Consider the following 20931-nt stretch of genomic DNA (forward strand, 5'->3'; position numbering starts at 1 on the left):
GACAAGCTTCTTACACTGACACAACACGTGCAGTGCTCCTCTTCCTCCTCTTCCTGACAGAACCTACAAAGACTATCATCTGCCAGGCCCATGCGATGCAAGTGCTTCCTGAGCCTACAATGGGCAGTTAATAGGCCTACAATTATCTTTACAGCACCACGGCCTTGACAGATTAATTCTGCAGTCAGCCTAAGATATACGATAATTTGGATTGATTTGGAATCTTTGGAATCTTTCTCTTTGTTCTACCTAGACAATGACAGTTTCCTTGTAAGGATTACTGGAGAAGATACAGACTAATGGGAGCAGCTAAATAAATTGCCCATCACTAGACAATTCGAAGCCAGGCTTAATTTTCTAGATAGATGAAAGGATGCAAAGACTGTCGACTGCTTGAGGTAAGTAACACCACTGATCTCTTTCAGATTCTACTTCGAAAAATTTGGTACAAATGAGAAAAGAATAAAAAATTTGAGCTATTTATCGCTACTTCTATAGACATGTGTACTTCTACTTCTGCTACTTCTATAAACCCACAGACATGGTGTAGCCACAACTTATTAATCACCAGTACAAAAATAAACACAAAACTCTGAAATTTGACGCTTTCCCAACTCTTCTGCTTAAAATATAAAGAATGTATCAACCCATTTGGTGACATGTTGACATTTAAAATTTCCTTGTACGGAGTTAGAGAAAGAAAAAAATGTTGGATAGTTAATACTTTACTAGTAAATATACGCTGGTAATGGTGAGAATTAGGTAGTGAATGCGCAAGTTTTTAAACTGCCAGCTAATATTTGGAGGTTAACAAATGTCACAATATGAAGTCCAGCGTTCACTTAAGAAACGATGTTTTTTTGGAAAATCAACACATTTACAACCAACACATGCTAACTCTTATATAATTTATATATATATAAATATATGTACATAAATAAATAATTATATAAATTCTTTGTCTCAGTAACAGTGGAAGTGGATATTAATTTTTTAAACGTGACATTTACTTCTTTCTTTTTGTTTAACTCTTTTATTTCCTTTCTATATTTTTTACTTTTATTTTTTTTAATAAAACATTCTTTAATATTAACTTTATTCATTCTCCATAATAATATTGCGGTAATAATAAAAATATTACGCTATAAAAGGTGTTAAAAGAAGGTAAGTAAAAATTTGTTTACATTCCTTGAGAACGTGCTAAAAATGGTTAGTGTGTTTTTTTTTCTTTTTTTTTTGGCCGTTTGTAGTCTTTCTCCATTTATTTTAAATATATATGGAAATTAAATATTATTTTAGTAAAGTGACTTTGCATCGTTTACATAGATTATGCATTTCGTATTCAAAAATACATTTCGTATTCGAAAATGTTGAAGCAAGTTGAAGCAACAGTAATTTCTAAATTAAGATAACTGATAGTTTGGTGGTCTTCAGCTTGAAATTAAAACTGTGTTGAGACTTCAATTAAAATTTATTTGTAAATTTAAACTGAAGACTTTTCACAATTTATTCGGCAAAAGTTCGGATTTCTTGAATTCTAAGATCTAATTCAAAAAAATTCACTCATTGAAACTGTTATTTTAACTAAAATTATTATTGGAGAATAAAAAAAAACAGATAAGGGCTTTGAGCCATTCTATAATTCAGATTTTTTTTTTTTTAATTTATTTTGTAATTTACAATCTGTATACATTGTATTCGAGGGTCGTTTGAAAAGTCCGTGCAAAGTCAGAGAGATAGCACTACTGGCGCGTATCGAGGTTATGTTTAGTTAGTAGCATCTCTTGGAAGAACACACACCAAGTTTCAGCCAGATCGGTCTATTTCTTTGTGTTTGGCATTCGTTTGAATCGAGGAAGTCGAGTGATTTTCAAAAAATGGACGAAAAAAAATTTCGTGTGTTGATTAAACAATACTTTATGAAAGGCAAAACGCCTCAGGAGACTAAAGAGAAGCTTGATAAACATTATGGTGACTCTACACCTTCGATTAGAACCGTTTATAAGTGGTTTCAAAATTTTCGGAGTGGCCATATAAGCACAAGTGACGCTGAACGTTCTGGACGCCCTGTTGAGGTTACTACTCCAGAAATCATTGATAAAATCCATGATTTGGTGATGGATGACAGAAGAGTGAAGGTGCGTGAGATTGCTAGTGCTGTGGGCATCTCGAATGAACGGGTACATAATATTTTGCATCAACATTTGGACATGACAAAGCTATCCGCAAGATGGGTGCCGCGATTGCTCACGCTTGACCAAAAACGAAATCGTGTGAAGTGTTGCAAGGACGGTTTGCAGCTGTTCCAGAAGAATCCGCAGGACTTTAAGCGTCGTTTCGTCACTGTGGATGAAACATGGATACATCACTACACTCCTGAGACCAAAGAACAATCTAAACAATGGGTTACCAAGGGGGAATCTGCGCCAAAAAAGGCGAAGACCGTTCCTTCGGCCGGAAAGATTATGGCGACTGTCTTTTGGGATTCGCAAGGAATAATCCTCATCGACTATCTGGAAAAGGGTAAAACTATTACAGGTGCATATTATTCATTGTTATTGGACCGTTTGAAAACCGAGCTGCAAGAAAAAGTCCTTTTCCATCACGACAACGCACCAGCTCACACCTCAGCAGTTGTGGTCGCAAAATTAATGGAAATAGGGTTCCAACTCGTTTCACATCCCCCCTATTCTCCAGACTTGGCTCCCTCGGACTACTATTTGTTCCCCAATATGAAGAAATGGCTGGCGGGAAAAAGATTTTATTCAAACGAGGAGGTGATTGCAGAAACGAATGGCTATTTTTCAGACTTGGACAAATCCTATCATTCGGAAGGGATCAACAAACTAGAGCAGCGTTGGACGAAGTGTATAAGCCTAAAAGGAGACTATGTTGAAAAATAAAAAAGGTTTACCCCAAAAAATTAAGTAGTTTTTATTTTTGCACGGACTTTTCAAACGACCCTCGTACAATCAGTAAATATGGAGAAAGTGATGAACTGGTACGGGAGGAGAGAAACTACTCAGCGGTAGCAATCTCTATAGGAGATAGGGGAATGTGAGGAGGAGAGAGGAGACATAGGAGAATAATGATGTTTCGATCTTCAGCCTACAAGGAAGTCGCGGGGCCAATGGCGATTCAGTTGGCGAGGAGAATTGTTAGAGATGTCAGAGGAAGCGAGATGTAGTACAAGAGCATTAGAGCTAGTCGAAAGAGTAGTGTGGAATTTTTGGTATTTAGTCTTGGCGAGTTGGTCTACGAAGGGAATGTTTAGGTCGGTGTGAAGAGTGAGGTTAGTCACCATAGAAAGGAGCGTCAGCTATCTGTCGGAGGAGTTTTGACTGAAATGTACGTAGGTTTGGCTGAACCCCACAACTCTAGTGCGATTTAGTTAATCAGATTTAGTTAAATTAAAAATTAAATGATTTCAGATTTTGTTCAGCAAGAATTGTTAGCAAAAAACAAAACTCAACAAACAAACGGCAGTTATCTTTTCGAAGTAAGATTTAATTTTTGACTTCCAGGCATATAGTAATCGCCTAGTTTTTCAGACAGGGCTTAACGTGCAATTACCAATTAGGTATCGTGGACAGGGGCAGAAGCTCTACAATAAACAATTGTTTCTATCAAATAAAAATTAGTCATACGCGGGATTCGAACTGGGGTTCTCGCATTTACAAAGGCCATGCTCTTGACTACTACAACAATACGGGGAGTAAAAAAAAGTAAAGTAAAGTAAAGTAATCGTCTATTTTTTCAGGCGGGGCTTAACGTCCAACTACCAATTAGGTGTCGTGGACGGAGGCGACTAGCAAACATACTTTACTGAAAATTTCTTTTATTAACCATTAAATAAAATTCAAGGCCTAAGACCGGGAATCGAACCCAGTACCACAATACATATTAGTGTCGCAGGTCTCGCCTCTTACCCGCTCGGCTACCGTGGCTACCTTTATATTGATGTCCTAAATGGACGGATTCTTTGAAACGTTGGTATTCATTTGTACTTCGTATGAAGCAATACGGGGAGTATATTCTTTATATTCCATTTAGTCCATCCCAAAATACTCGACTACAAAAATAGCAAAACCTGGAGAACAGCTGACTCCGGAGTCATCAGGAAGATTTAAAAAGCATTTTGTAGGATCCTGGCACTTACTTCATCACACCCCTTCTAATCTATCCTGCAGGAAACAGGCGGCTGTACCATAAACACTTTTAAAAGGCGTTGTGACAATACGGAAGTTAATAATGTCATAATTTCTTGTTTAAATTTATTTTAGCATAAATATTTTAAAGGTCTACTAAACATGTCTAGTCATAGCTAAGTTAGGAACAAACATTAAAACTGTTCGCATAATATATTTAATTTCATAGTTGTAGGAAAGAAAAATTAAAGTAATAATAATTTTCCATTAGCAATGCAACGTTCCATTCATTAATACATAATAACTTTTCGACCCTCATACAGCCAATGGAATGTCGACCATTCAAGGACAAATATTCCGGATTTAAATATCTTTGTTTACTTGTAACCGCACATTTCTTTTATTATATTATTTGTACCTACTCGCGCATTATCATTAAATTTAATCTTTATCTCTTTTTTATTGTTATTATTAATATTTGATTCCATTAGGTGCACATTAGTAAAAATAAAGAAGTATGACCAAAACCATGGGCAACGTCAATTTTAATGTGCAATGTCGGAGCAAGGCAATTAATTTATTGAGACAAGTAAAATGTTTTTTTTGTCAGATTTAAACGTTTAAGATATTTAAAATGTCAATTTTAAAAGCATTTATTTTGCAAAATAATACACGAACAATCAACTTTCTCGTAAATACGTAGTATTGACACGGCAAAATAAAATAGAATTTTAAAGGCTTTGAAGACGAAAAAGATAGATACGCTGATTCATTTTAGGCAATGAAATAAATTCCTTTGTAGGATTCTAAAGTTCAAAATTACATTTTAAATTCCACTAAATACATAGTCTTCACACTCAAACGTCAAACTCCGCCACCTGTCTTCTTACATCACACACCTATCCCACCAGCCGACCATGTGCCTAGACAAGAGACTTACCTGGAACCCCCATACGAGACTTAAACGTACCGAACTAAACAAACGATACAAACTTCTAGCCAGGCTACTCGACAAACGCTCAAAACTCTCACTACAGAACAAACGACGACTCTATACAGCCCTTCTCACACCAATATGGACTTACGGACTCGAACTTTACGGAACAGCTAAAAAATCCAACCTCAATAGACTACAAACACTGCAATCCAAAATACTCCGCCGCATACTAGACGCCCCATTCTATGTTAGCAACCACACTATACATACAGATCTCCAAATTCCACTCATCTCCGAACTTGCCAAAATTCGATATAAAAATTTTCACCAAAAACTCTCACTTCATCCCAACCCTTTAGCTGCAAATTTGTCTACAACTACGCTACCCTCCAATCGTCGAAGACGGCTGAGGCGCCGTTGGCCCCGTGACCAACTGGGTGACTAATGGCGGCCATCACTGGATGACCGTCATTCAAGTCTACCACGCTATTTATATACATTCATCACATTTACCTATTGTACCCTCTAGGTACAGGTGAAAATTACATTAAAAGGATAATAATAAAAAAAAAAATTCCACTCGCATGACCTCTTACTTCTATTCTTATCGTTTTAAACTCACAAATTTACTTCAAACATGGAACTCTTGAGACTTACTAAATTCTTACCAACATGATACAGTTTGTAAAACCTTACATTACACTGAAATGTAACTTACAACGGATAGAGTTATATAAAGAGGAAGAATAGAGCACTAAATCTACAAGTAGATAACCTTTAGGAGGTCTACAGAAATTCTAGGTCTCTTTGAGACAATCACAAAATCGTGAACAGTCCACTGAGCAGCGGAGTACTCCAGGTTAAGAGTATACCTTCAAACTAGATTTAACCAACTCTTAAAAAAGTAAACAAGAGGGAGCACCGTACATTATACAAAAATGGTAATTTAGAGGCAATTCACTCATCCCTTTTCAGAAGTGCCCCCAATCAAATTTTTCAAATCAATCCCAATCAAAGGTAAAAGTAGTATACAGATTTTGTAAAATGTTTAAATAGAACCATAGGAGCCATTCTGGGGAAATCTCAAAATATTGAACAATCTATACAGAGAAATTGCAATTTGGTGAACCGATTAGCTTTAAATTTTGAAATTTATTCTAAATGTGTTCCTCCCAATCCAAAATGCTCCGTACCAATGACAATGCTCCCTTTTACATCTTAAACCTCGCCATCCATACCGACTTCAAAATTCCCTTCGTTTCTGCCCAAAACCAAAGAATTCGTAACCTGGAATTTCATCCCATACTACACCCTCATTAAAATCCATTTATCCAAGCTCTCTTATTCTCAAATCTTCCTACGAACCCTCCTAGACGTTTGAGGCGCAGCTGGCCGTGCGACCATCTGAATGCCTGAATGTCGGCTATCCCGAGAGTCAGCACTCCCTAACGTCTTAAGGGCCTATAACTGTTGTCATCACTGGATGGCCGCCGTTCACTTCACGAAATCAAGTCAATGTATATGCGCTGGAGCTAAGTAAACGTCCATACTTTGTGTACACTTGATCTTGCCTAATGCACTCGCTGTACTATTGGAATATTCTTAAATAAAAAGAAATGAGTTCTAAATGGGATTTTTAATAAAATTATATGGGTGCAAACAATACAATGCAATAAAAATTGCACTTTAGAGAAACGCCTAACCACACCCCTCTTATAAATGCCCAAAATTACGGAAACTATTGAACAGATATTTCCAGCGGGAACTCAAAATTAGTGCCTTTTGAAAATATTTTACGGTTTTCCAATCAGTTCAACGTTAGTGAAATTGAATACATTGCCAATATTCCTAGTTTGAGGTGAACATTTCAATTATATACTCGATATTACAACAGGAAAGTGGTAAGTGGGTTCACGCCAAATTGTTAATTCTGTTTCAGTTGATTCATTAACTATTAAATCAATTCCACTGCCATTATCCTAATGAACTCTAAAAAAAAAATAATAATTTGATGACTTGGCAAATAAATAATTACTTAAATAAATAACAGAAATTTAATTATGAAAGTGAAGAGATGCTATTGTTTTTCAAATTTCACATATTCGTAGTGAGGGGACAATAACATATTGAAATTCAAATCACTCGCAGAGCTGATATTATTACGATAATTGTTTGAAAACTAAGATTGCTGTCAGTTAATTCTTTCTCATGAATTTATTCAAAGAATTACTAACGCTCATGTTTCGGTAATAATTCCAGTACCGATGGTACAGTTACTCGAATAAAGTATCCTCCATCAACAGAATGTAAAACTGCTCTGATTTTATAAATTCGCCTTGCTGATAAAATTGCCTTTGGGCTGATGGTAATAACTATTTTAGTTACTTTAATGACGGCAAAAATTTTCCTTAGCAACACAAGATGATGAATATTTAAAAAAAAATATCTGCTGTTCAAATGTGTGTTCTATATTCGACTGCTTTGTCGGAGGAGACTCCGGTGTAACAGCGTCAAGAGTTACCAAACTCTACTACATCTCTTCTTGTGAAGACAGTTAAACCATAAATCTTTCAGGGCTACTTCGAACTTGAAATATCGCGAAACATAAACCACATAGTAAGTAAGTAAAGTAATCGCCTATTTTTTCAGGCGGGCTTTACGTCCAACTACCAATTAGGTGTCGTGGACGGAGGCGACTAGCAAAACATACTTTACTCACCTCTAACCGCTCGGCTACCGTGGTAGAGGGTCCGATATGTTCTCGTACATCTTTATATTGATGTCGTAATGGACGGAAACTTGAAACTCTGGTATTCATTTGTACTTCTTGAGAAACAAAAACTACATAAACCACATAGTGGTCAATCAATAGGTGTCCACATCTAAGAAACCGTTCGTTAATTAGCAATGGTCTCCAAATTGCGTTAAGGCACTCCTTCGCTTTATTTTCGCTTCAATATGCACTTCATTTAAAATTACCGCTGTTCAGAAAGTCGATAAACTGATGCACTTTCCTGACTCAATGCATTGCACTCTAATGACTCATTAAAATTTACCCTTGCAAAATGCGAAAATGGAGATCTTTTCCATTGGAAGCTGTCACGAACTGCGAGAATCTTAAATCCGAATGGAGTAGAAGCAAGAGAAACAACATTACATCACTTTGCGCAGAACATCAATCATTTTATGCACATTGATTACGGAAGTAATGAAATAATAATAATAATAATAATAAAAAAAACGACGTAAACATTCTGCGGACTCAACTTGTGAAGAAAGTTATTTAATTATGATATTTATTTAAAAATCAACTGATAAGAGATAAGAATATATCTAAATGGAAAATATTACCTGAGTTATTTGTGTTTAAATTTAATTCGCTATCACTAAATTAAAAAGCAATATTGAGATAAGAGATAACGTTTTAAACTATTATTATTTCTGTTTGTACTCTTTCCTCTTTAAAAATGTACATTTACTTAGATTAGCATAAATAATAAGGAGATCTACTTTATCATATTAATATGTTATCATCGTAGATGGTGACCAGATAATTACTTTGCGAAGAAAAGTTTAGAATGATAATAATTATTAAAACTACCCAGTCGTATAAGAGTTGATTATCAAAAAGTGCCAAAAAAAAAAGTGTAACTTTTTTCTCTCTTTCTATAAAAATTAAAATTCCCTGATTTTCTTTTACAAAAGTAATTTTTTTGAGGTCGCTTTAACAGATTTTGAGAAAAAAGTTGCCAAAAAATGAGGAAAACCGCATTTTAAAAATTGTTCTTGTTGTCGTACTTCTTCTTTTTAACTTTTTTGTAAAAGCGCCTAAACGCGAGGATCGATATATTGATAAATTGACGTGTCGTTTGATTTATGCGTGTCATTTTGTGACCTCTACGCTGCGCATTTCAAGTGGAGAGTTCACACCACGCGAGTAAGGCCCTCCTCAATTAACACTAATAACTCTGCAAATCTTAGCCCGATTTTGACAAATTTTGGCAGGAAGAAGAGTGGTTGGAGCTAACCTACATGAGATTAAAGTGTCATCCCGCTCTTGCACCTACTAAATTCAAAAAACTAATTGTGGAACAAAAAAAAGCTAGTACCGAACCTTTAGTCGATTGTAAAAAAAGTTAAGATAATTAAAATGATTTAGAAATCAATTCAAAAAACTAAATGGGGATATAAGGAATGCTAATTTTGAATAATATCGATTAAAAAGAAAAGATCAAGAAAGCTTTGAAAATAATTTAGATATTAATAAGTACCAAAAACCATTTAGTACGAGGGTCGTTTGAAAAGTCCGTGCAAAAATAAAAACTACTTAATTTTTTGGGGTAAACCTTTTTTATTTTTCAACATAGTCTCCTTTTAGGCTTATACACTTCGTCCAACGCTGCTCTAGTTTGTTGATCCCTTCCGAATAATAGGATTTGTCCAAGTCTGAAAAATAGCCATCCGTTTCTGCAATCACCTCCTCGTTTGAATAAAATCTTTTTCCCGCCAGCCATTTCTTCATATTGGGGAACAAATAGTAGTCCAAGGGAGCCAAGTCTGGAGAATAGGGGGGATGTGAAACGAGTTGGAACCCTATTTCCATTAATTTTGCGACCACAACTGCTGAGGTGTGAGCTGGTGCGTTGTCGTGATGGAAAAGGACTTTTTTGTGGGCCAATCGTGGGCGTTTTTCTTGCAGCTCGGTTTTCAAACGGTCCAATAACGATGAATAATATACGAGTAATATTTTCACCCTTTTCCAGATAGTCGATGAGGATTCCCCCTTGGTAACCCATTGTTTAGATTGTTCTTTGGTCTCAGGAGTGTAGTGATGTATCCATGTTTCATCCACAGTGACGAAACGACGCTTAAAGTCCTGCGGATTCTTCTGGAACAGCTGCAAACCGTCCTTGCAACACTTCACACGATTTCGTTTTTGGTCAAGCGTGAGCAATCACGGCACCCATCTTTGCGGATAGCTTTGTCATGTCCAAATGTTGATGCAAAATATTATGTACCCGTTCATTCGAGATGGCTACAGCACTAGCAATCTCACGCACCTTCACTCTTCTGTCATCCATCACCATATCATGGATTTTATCAATGATTTCTGGAGTAGTAACCTCAACAGGGCGTCCAGAACGTTCAGCGTCACTTGTGCCCATATGGCCACTCCGAAAATTTTGAAACCACTTATAAACTGTTCTAATCGAAGGTGCAGAATCACCATAATGTTTATCAAGCTTCTCTTTAGTCTCCTGAGGCGTTTTGCCTTTCATAAAGTAGTGTTTAATCAACACACGAAATTCTTTTTCGTCCATTTTTTGAAAATCACTCGACTTCCTCGATTCAAACGAATGCCAAACACAAAGAAATAGACCGATCTGGCTGAAACTTGGTGTGTGTTCTTCCAAGAGATGCTACTAACTAAACATAACCTCGATACGCGCCAGTGGTGCTATCTCTCTGACTTTGCACGGACTTTTCGAACGACCCTCGTAGAAGCTATGAATGCTAATTTTTATCTTATAGTCGATTGAAGTGAAAAGATTAAAGAACACATCAAAAAGATTAAGAATTTAATTTCTAAATACAATTAGGAAAAACAATGAACGCTATTTTTGAACTTATAGCCGATTAAAGAATAACTTAAAAAAGAAAAGAACTCCATTCTAAAAAACTATTTTGGGAAACAATGATTGATAATTTTAAACTAATGGCCAATTCAATAGAAAAGATTAAAGAAGTAACCAACACTGAACGAAGTCAAGACGTAACGTTAATATTAATTTGTAAGTAATAATAAAATAACATGCTATTTTCATGCAAGGATAGTAAAAATATTAATATGAAAGACTTACTTTGTTTAAAGAATATAATGTTCGTCAGTATCCTAATAGATCACCTGTCCAATAGCATTTGAAACTTGGCACTAGTTAAAATAATTCACAACACTATTCCCAGTAAAATTATATATCACGCACTAAGTATAACTTGAACACAATTTATAAAATAGAACTGCACTTTAGCAGGCACTAACATTCACTTAAAAAATCGCGTTAATAAAGAGACAAAACTAACGAGTTAAAGATGGCCGCCGGTAGCCTGATCACAGAAATTAAGGTTATCTAAGCAGAGTGACCAACTTATTTTTCTCATTTATTTTCATTCATTATCTATAAAAATAAAATAAAACTAGTGTGGGTGTCATTTTGTTTTTCTTCAGAAGAATATTTATTTACTACCATGTTCGTTTATGGTTACTCGACTTTGAAATATACGTAAGGATGTATTAAGACAAATTCATCTCAGACTGGGATTTTGGAGGAAACTATTTATTGAAACATGAACACTTATTCTGGCCAATGTTCCGTGCAATATTGCAATGTGCATTGCATGCAATAAGAAAAGCGGAGTGTGGTCTTTCTTAAGGGCACACAGACAAATAGTCAAAACAATGTTTCATCAATGTCTTTCAAAGAATGTCTGTTTACTATCTGGTGTAATGATTATTCAGTGAGTTGAGAGAAACGAAATACGCCCCAATCGGAAGGCTGAGGTATCTGTGCAAGTTCGTGACCCGCGGCACGCATTTAGATTAGCCTGAGGCAGGCATCAAGCCAAACTCGATTACACGGCGAATCAACAGATACACAAACATATGCATTAGTTAGAGAACAGAACTAGAAAACCAAGAGAAAAGAGAGAGAAGAGGCGATAGAGATACAGGAGTCAGTTGGTCTGCAGACTAGCTGGAGGATGAAATTGAAGATGGAAGTGGTGGGGAGTGTGACCCATCATTATGATGGAGCAAGGTGGGAGGCAGACCAGGAGTTAGTAGACCAGACATTCGCGAGCTAGGCGTTTTTCTCTGTTAGGGGGGAAAAATATCCTGATAATCTGCGTGATAATCCTTTCACTCAAAATGATAACCTAATACCCGTAAAATAAAACATAGCATGTTTCTGGATCAAATATTTCATACTAGTTTTGCTAATTCAAGTATAAACAGCAATAAAATCTGACTGGTGTATAATGGAACCAGTTTTATCACTCTCAATGATGTAAAAACCACTTTTAATGGTTCTAAGTAATTAAAAAACCATGTCCCGCATCACATCTTTCAATGTAATTGTAAATGCAAATAAAACCACTTTCAATTCTATTAAATAATCCAAAATAAAGGTTTCTCCTGAAAAAATAAAAAAATAATATTTTAAATTATAAAAAAATAATCTTTAATTACTTACAGCATTCAGTTTCATTTAAAAACTTGAAGAATTTAAGCAACTTTCTTAAGCAAATTTCTTACCTGGAACAAAATAAATAAAAATTAGGTATTGTTCGAATAAGTTCATGAAGAATTAAATCAGATCAATTGCCATCTTGGAATACAAGAATATTCTGTTAGAACTGAGGATTAGCTAACGATTTCAGATCAAAATTTTACTCTAGAATCTTGGAAATCCAGAAAGAAAGACAAACAGTGCTGAATGTTGTTCTACAGACACTTCCGCCATTAGTACCACTCTTCTCCATTGTCCAACATCATAGAACATAAATTTAAGTCATATTTCGGAAGATTAGGAACAAGTTGTGATAAAGAGTTGATGAATGAAGAAGCAGTGACTTATTTTAGATAATAATAAATCTCTGGTTTATTCATTAAATCACCTAATACATCAATATCACTGTATGGATGCAATTCTCTCCGAGTCTGATTGAAAAACAATATTCTGCATTCCTTAATTTAAATTGAATAGAGCGATATTGAATTATTCAATTTTGCTCAATTTGCTATAAATAAATCTGTAGTTATCTTAAATAATATTGTTTAGTAGACAAATACATTTCTGTAGAATAAACAATTGAAATACCGTAAAATGGCGTTCGAAAGTCTTAGTCTCAAGGAAGTTTCAGAAATGCAGATAATACTTATTAAAAATAAACCAGGTCATTTAAATATTTAGTTTAATATCAAGGTAAATAATATAATACAACGGAATTATGTAGTAAAATATCATAAACAATGGTTTATAAGGAAATCATTATATTTTTATTGATAATAATGATTTACTTCCTATGCAGTATACAAAAGATACATAAATTACATTGTTATTTACATAAATAACGTAAGAATTTTTGTTTTAACTTTAGAATGGTAAGTTATGTATCCAATTTGAGCATTTAAGAGATATAAAATGGCAACAGAATAAAAAAAATGTCGCTTGATATGATGCCAGTTAATTTTTGTTCCATATCTGCTCAATTCTCAATAAGCTGAACTGGTTGAAGAAAAAATTGTAATTAAAGGATGTTACAAACGGAAACAATAATAATCCGAGTATTATTTTTTACCAACTTTTACCGTAAGAGGTGGATTTTCAACATTCCCGAAGGCTGTAAATATTCATTTCTTACTAAGCACCACAGTATCCGTGCAAAATTAAGATGTTATACAGTACTGGGTTCAATCAAGGCATTGGATTGGATTTTATTTAAGAGTTATTAAAAGAAGTTGATCGTACATTAGCTAGTTTTGGTTGCTAGAGATAAAATCCGCCTGAATGAACAAGCATTACTTTTTTTTTGTATACATTGTATACAACATCAGCTAAGCGCAGGCTTACTAGCCTACGGGACAAACGCTACAAGCTAGGAGAATGTCTAGTGGAGAGAGCGACCGAACAAATGGAAAAAGAAATTATGCTCTCTGCCAACTTCTTCAATTGACGGTTACCAACGGAATGAATTTGTATTCTGACACTAGATATTGTTCATGACAAAAAAAGGTAAGCTATAAGGGTACCAGGAGCACAGAGTACTGATCCATCCATTAGCTGTAGTTTATGTAAATATTTGTATATGTATAGTAGAGGGATGAATGTGTGAAGCGAATGTATTTATAAGTAAGAATGGAGAGTGAGTGATATTCCAGTGATAAGCACCTAGACGATGCTGGCTGTATGGCGAAAGCCAATGCCAAAAAAAAGGTAACCTGAAATAAGACCGAGGCGCTCTCGATGTGCGAAAGGCTAAAGAGACCATTCTTTCAGGAAAAAGGTAGTCGTGCCATATAAAAAGCGCTCTGAACTTCGAGAGGGTTCTCTGAAATAAAGAGTTATGTTGACGGACATAACCCTCAAGAAGAATTTCTTTCGTACAAGATGATATTATAGTATTGTACTCGTACTAACCACAATTAGATTAGTTGTTTTAGAAGTGAGGAAAGAAATTAATCACTAAATGAGGAAATGTATCTGCTTCAGATGATGGATTTACTTGTAATTATATTGCCTGAGAACATTCATCACCCTGTCGAGATACTCCAAAAGTAACATTTAATTACTGACCTCCATCGACGAGAAAATCACGCAACCAGTGCCGCTTTAAACGTCGAATAGGATAGTTGAGAAGCGTTTTCTTTGTAAGGAGTTTAAATAAAGCTTATTATTTAGGACTGTTGGGAAGAGGATAAGATGAGAGCTTAAGGATTAGGGTGACCAGAGAGATGAGAATAAAACTGTAGCGAGATGAAGTAAAGTCCTTGATGAATGGCAAGTTAAGATTGTTTGGAGGCGGTATATAACGCTTTAGTTATTCGGCAAAGAATTTTTTATTGTAATGATTGGAGGCGGAAGATAGGCGGAAAACTATGCTGACCACAATTCTTCCATTTGGAAAGAAGTGTAAAAAATTTCTCTAGATTTATCCCTGCAAATGTACCAAGTAGTCGTTTGAAAAGAGAGTAGAAGTAATTTTAATGGTAGAATAGAAAGGAATTCTTGTTCTGCGGGCAGACTCCTTCTCTGCACTTCAATTAATAAATAAATAATGCTTGAATTGTGCTTCATTTTCTCCAATTTCCTTAAATGTCAAATTTTTTAAAGAAAAATTATTTACATAAATATGAAAACCAAATAACGAAGTTTTCATCGAGGTTATTAAATTACTCGTATATTCATTTGTAAAAATCTAAGCAAATGACCAAAACTATTTTATAATTATCACCCACTTGTGATAGCACTCTATTACGTAATAACAATGTCTAGATTAACACTTTGTTCTCAATTTAAAGTAATTTTTAATAACTTAGTTTCGATTTCCTTAAAGTAAACTGCCTTAAAGAATAGTAGGTTAATAGGATATGTAATCATCTAATAATAGGTCACACATTGGTTAAATATCAACTTAAAAATTAATACTGTACTGTAAAAGCTTCAGCATAAATAAAGGAAAGAAAAAGACATGAATAAAGAAGATATAAAAGCAACCATCCATTTTATTTATTAATAACGCAGGAGTTTGTATGAAGCGAGCTCTAAGGTTGGAGATAATGTGCAGCAAAGTCGTCACGTGGTACTCGGAATATATTTACTCAAAGCGCCTGCTTATCCCGTCACTGTTTATATAACCATCTCCTAGTGGTGAGAATGGAAGATACACAGAGATAATTTCAATATATCACCTGCGCATTATTTATCTATGTTTAATTTTAACTCCATATCTCTATGGTGATACTAGTTGTACCTCGCTGGGAGGGGAGACTTTGTGGTAAAATATTATTGATTTGTACTTTATGATTAAAAGAAAAAAAAATACAAATTGAAAAAATATGAACCGGGCTAACAAACATTGATTACTGACGACGGCACAGAACATTTATTCTCAAATGACCAAATTGAAATTATTTACTTTTAAGATTAGTGAAACAATGGGAACAATTTTTAAATAGTTGTAATTTTTACTTACCTACTAGTCACAGCTGGAATTCCTTAGAATAAAGTTGAAGGTTAGGATATAAAATGTTCTAGAAAGAATAAAGCGGCGACTCTTACAGTTGTTATTCCAGAGATTAGGCGAAAAGGTTTGGATGAACCTGTTGGTTTTCATTAAAAATCCATTTTCTCCTTTTTCTTACTTCTTTCTGAATTTAAAATGATAGTTCATTACACTTGGTTTTAATAATTCTTCCTGAAGTTTTTCCCTTCCTCTGATTTTAAGAAGTATTATTATTATTATTATTTACGTTTTGCGATGTCAAATTTTCAAAATTATTTCTATTCATATACATCTATTTCTATATATAGAAATGGTTTATCAATTATAAACCAATGATAAATCAATGATAAGTCTCCTCTCAGATGACTACAAAAACAAAAAACAGGCTCATTGAGGAATTTTCCTCTAAACTTCCAAGAATGAGTTGCGTAATGGATCAGTAGGTAGAGAGATATCTTTCTCCAAAAACTGCCAAATGAATAGACGACAGAACAGGGGGCTGATAGCAACAAAGTGGACAGTATCTTCCTTCTTCTCAAAATCATGTAGAGGACATTCTGCACCAAACTGTTGTTGGTCATTGGGGTGTTATGTAGTCACTTGTAATTGAAGTCAGACATCATTAGATTATTAAGACTGTTATCAATGAAAATTTAAAAGTTTTGTAGGCAAAAAATTGGAAAAAGATAATTTCAGAGATTTATGTCTTGCTTTAGAAGAAAAAGAAAACGTTATAAAGTATAGTTCTAGCGGGTTCACTTTTGATAACCTGATCATAAAAGTTGAATGCGAAGATTCCCATCTCGATGCTATTTTTATTCTACAATTTTTGTTATTCTGTCTTCTTCTATATTTGCCGTATAATTTTCTTAACATTTCTTCTTTTTTTTTATTTTCATAGTTTTCTGGAAGAATTGTTTAAATTTCAAGTGCTTAATACTCCTCACGGAATACTTTAAAGAAAGAATCCAAACAGGCAAAGTTTAGTTGGAAACTCATTCTATCATGGCAATGTAGCACAACCTTTAGGAATTACTTCTCAGACCTACGAGGGTCGTTTGAAAAGTCCGTGCAAAGTCAGAGAGATAGCACCACTGGCGCGTATCGAGGTTATGTTTAGTTAGTAGCATCTCTTGGAAGAACACACACCAAGTTTCAGCCAGATCGGTCTATTTCTTTGTGTTTGGCATTCGTTTGAATCGAGGAAGTCGAGTGATTTTCAAAAAATGGACGAAAAAGAATTTCGTGTGTTGATTAAACACTACTTTATGAAAGGCAAAACGCCTCAGGAGACTAAAGAGAAGCTTGATAAACATTATGGTGACTCTGCACCTTCGATTACAACAGTTTATAAGTGGTTTTAAAATTTTCGGAGTGGCCATATGGGCACAAGTGACGCTGAACGTTCTGGACGCCCTGTTGAGGTTACTACTCCAGAAATCATTGATAAAATCCATGATATGGTGATGGATGACAGAAGAGTGAAGGTGCGTGAGATTGCTAGTGCTGTGTGCATCTCGAATGAACGGGTACATAATATTTTGCCTCAACATTTGGACATGACAAAGCTATCCGCAAGATGGGTGCCGCGATTGCTCACGCTTGACCAAAAACGAAATCGTGTGAAGTGTTGCAAGGACGGTTTGCAGCTGTTCCAGAAGAATCCGCAGGACTTTAAGCGTCGTTTCGCCACTGTGGATGAAACATGGATACATCACTACACTCCTGAGACCAAAGAACAATCTAAACAATGGGTTACCAAGGGGGAATCTGCGCCAAAAAAGGCGAAGACCGTTCCTTCGGCCGGAAAGATTATGGCGACTGTCTTTTGGGATTCGCAAGGAATAATCCTCATCGACTATCTGGAAAAGGGTAAAACTATTACAGGTGCATATTACTCATCGTTATTGGACCGTTTGAAAACCGAGCTGTAAGAAAAACGCCCACGATTGGCCCACAAAACAGTCCTTTTCCATCACGACAACGCACCAGCTCACACCTCAGCAGTTGTGGTCGCAAAATTAATGGAAATAGGGTTCCAACTCGTTTCACATCCCCCCTATTCTCCAGACTTGGCTCCCTCGGACTACTATTTGTTCCCCAATATGAAGAAATGGCTGGCGGGAAAAAGATTTTATTCAAACGAGGAGGTGATTGCAGAAACGAATGGCTATTTTTCAGACTTGGACAAAACCTATTATTCGGAAGGGATCAACAAACTAGAGCAGCGTTGGACGAAGTGTATAAGCCTAAAAGGAGACTATGTTGAAAAATAAAAAAGGTTTACCCCAAAAAATTAAGTAGTTTTTATCTTTGCACGGACTTTTCAAACGACCCTCGTACATATATGGATGTAAAAAGCACAACTGCGGGGTCTCACCAAACCTGCAATCCCTGCTCAATCCTACTACTACCTAGGTCTAGTATCTAGGCGAACCGTGATATATTTATTAATCACAACTTTGTTTTCCTAATTATAATTATAAAACGATGATGAAGGTTACAGGAAATATCATCCAGAATATGGAAAACTTGTTCAGGGCATTCCCGAACACACGGATGATGCAGATGTTAAAGGAATGAGAGTATCTACAGTTATTTATTGCGTTTTGTTTTTCTTTAAGTGTTCAACATTAAATTTTCTTTTTCAAAAAGAAAAAGATACTCCAAAATACAAAAATCTATATAAAAATAATTCTAGTGAGTAAAAACTGAGAAAGGTATTATTAAAGATATATTGCTTCCAGGTAAGCAGACAAATAAAGTAATGTTTTCATGAAATATTGCAAGCCGTAATTGCGTCAATATGTTTTTGGCATGTAGACAGATGTTAATACTTTTGGAGTTTTTAATAAATGACATGAATCAATCGAGTAAAAATTGAATGGCACTACAATCAGACTGGTGAACAGAATATCTTATAACCTGTAACCTTGATTAAATAAAATAACAATACGCTCATATTTATGATCCAGTTTTATGTACAAAACAAATATACTAAAGGCATAAAAAATAATAGCTATAAATAAATTTGAAAAAAAATAAATAAATTATAGTCTAAAGAACAAACAAACAGAACAAATAACAATAAAAAAGAAAAGACCAAGATAAACTAAGCCACAAAAGTTCGAAGGCACCACATTATAAAAACAAGCTCGCTGATTTCATGTGGCTACTCAGCAAATTGTAACTATTGGTACTGAATATACACACAATTGCTCCGTGTTTATCTTCCTTAACTAGAAAAGTTGGTCTTTCCTCTTATAGGCAGCTGGAGGAACATTTTAGTGGAGACTGGAGGCCAACATGTTTATCTCTTTGATAGCATTATTCTTAATATGCATACAATGTGTGTATATATACATATTGATCGACTAGTGCTCCTGGTTGCACAATAAAAATAACACGTACCATTAAACTGTCCAATCTTCTTTCAATAACAATTTCACAACATTTCCAGAGCGAGAAAGTCTCTAATGAGTGTCTAGAGAGGCTCTTACCAAAGTTATAAACCCAGACGAAACAGAAATTGGACACGAAAAACAAACAAATATGACAAACCTCAAACTTGTAAAATAAGTTACAAATTGTGGTAGTTTACAAAGGTAAATTGTAAATTGAACAACTTAATAAATAAGCATCAATTGCAACAGGAGTTTGCCCACAAGAAACAAAAAAGTAACATATTATTTAAAGAATTTTTTTAAAAAAAGGTCAAGTTTTACAAATCATGATTACACCCAAAAAAATGACAGCTGCGAGCGAAGCGGCCACTAGTCGCACGGGCGGAGAAAAGATATAAAAGGGAGAACCTCAGACAAAGAGAGTCTTCGTCAATAGTTTCAAAAAATTAGTAGCAGTTTTCAAAAAACCAAAAGTATTTTTTCGTAAATTCTCGTTTTCTTCAGAGTGTCAGCAAGTCTTCAGTTGTGTAAAGTTTTTATGCTTGCAGCAATGAAGTAAAGTAATGCCTACTTTTTTTAGGTGTCGTGGACAAGGGCAGAAGCTCATACTTTACTATTAACAATTTTTTCTAACAAATAAAAAGTAGTCCTACGCTGGATTCGAACTGGGGATCTCCCACTTACAAAACCAAGCTCTTGACCACTAGTCTAACATCCGCTCCTCCATGCAGCAAAATTCAATCCGAACTGTGCCAGAAACAGAATTACTTCCTAATTCTTCTTGAATAGCCCTGACTTCTATAATTACTACGTACATTACTTCAAAATAAAACCTACTTCTTTTCATCGGGCTTTTATAACTTGAATATTCTTGTTTTTGAAATATTAACATTCACTTTATTTACTCTGCAGTCTGCATTTAGAATTTTTAATTTTATTTCTAATAACGCAGCGACACACAGTCGAACTTACTAATCTTTTAGTTGTGTAATGTTATATTATTTTAATATTATATAATTTAATTATTGATTTTTTTTTTTTTTGGCGCATCAACAGCTGAGGTTATTAGCGCCCGGAGCTTTTTCCAGTGCACTGCCGGCCTCCGGACAGTGTTCTCTCGTTATAGGCAACACTGTCCATCACCGGACAGTGAGCTGTAAGAAGCTCCTAGGAAGAGAAAATCTAAGGGTCAACTGCTGGATTCGAACCCGGGACCTCCGCGTGGGAGTCCAGTATGCTAACCTCATAGCTAATCCCTTTCCTTATTATTATATGATATTATTATTATTATTTCTTTTCTAATCTCTGATATTAAAATTTCTCAATTTCCAATCTTGAAGAATGCAAAAGGTGGTACTTTTTACATTACCTTAGTGGCCTCTGCAAACTTGTTTACTTTATTTCGTGTTGATATAATCTCGATTATGGAACTCGATTAGATTTAATTTCACCAGCGTTTATTAGATAGATGGAATATAGTAAATATAAATTTCGTAACGCTAAAGTAATTTCTATTTTTTTAATTTATTTGTATAAATCTGTTGATCTATTTTCTAACGTCAGATAATTCACTACTGCCCTCGGGGCAGGCTAATATATTTTTTTATCCTGCTTCACTAGACTGTATTCAAAAAGTGGAAATGTACTTTCAAACAACATC

At 35.0% G+C, this 20931-nt stretch overlaps 1 protein-coding gene across 17 annotated transcripts in view; it reads right to left on the minus strand.

The window, feature by feature from the left end:
- Positions 1–20931, minus strand: part of LOC141450556 (uncharacterized) — a 542687-nt gene that overhangs the window by 400050 nt on the left and 121706 nt on the right. For 2 of the 17 annotated variants that reach the window (XM_074121200.1, XM_074121194.1), the window contains exon 2: positions 12336–12397. The exons of 14 other annotated variants lie outside the window; for them this stretch is intronic. The gene's annotated coding sequence lies outside the window, so the exon portion shown is untranslated. Of the gene's footprint in view, positions 1–10946; positions 12278–12335; positions 12398–20931 lie in introns of all 17 variants that reach the window. One more of the 17 variants, XM_074121195.1, reaches the window with a different exon arrangement.

The sequence above is a fragment of the Rhodnius prolixus genome, unplaced genomic scaffold (genome assembly GCF_049639745.1).
Source record: "Rhodnius prolixus isolate KJV_2025 unplaced genomic scaffold, Rpr scaffold_2, whole genome shotgun sequence".
NCBI classification, from domain to species: Eukaryota; Metazoa; Arthropoda; class Insecta; order Hemiptera; family Reduviidae; genus Rhodnius; species Rhodnius prolixus.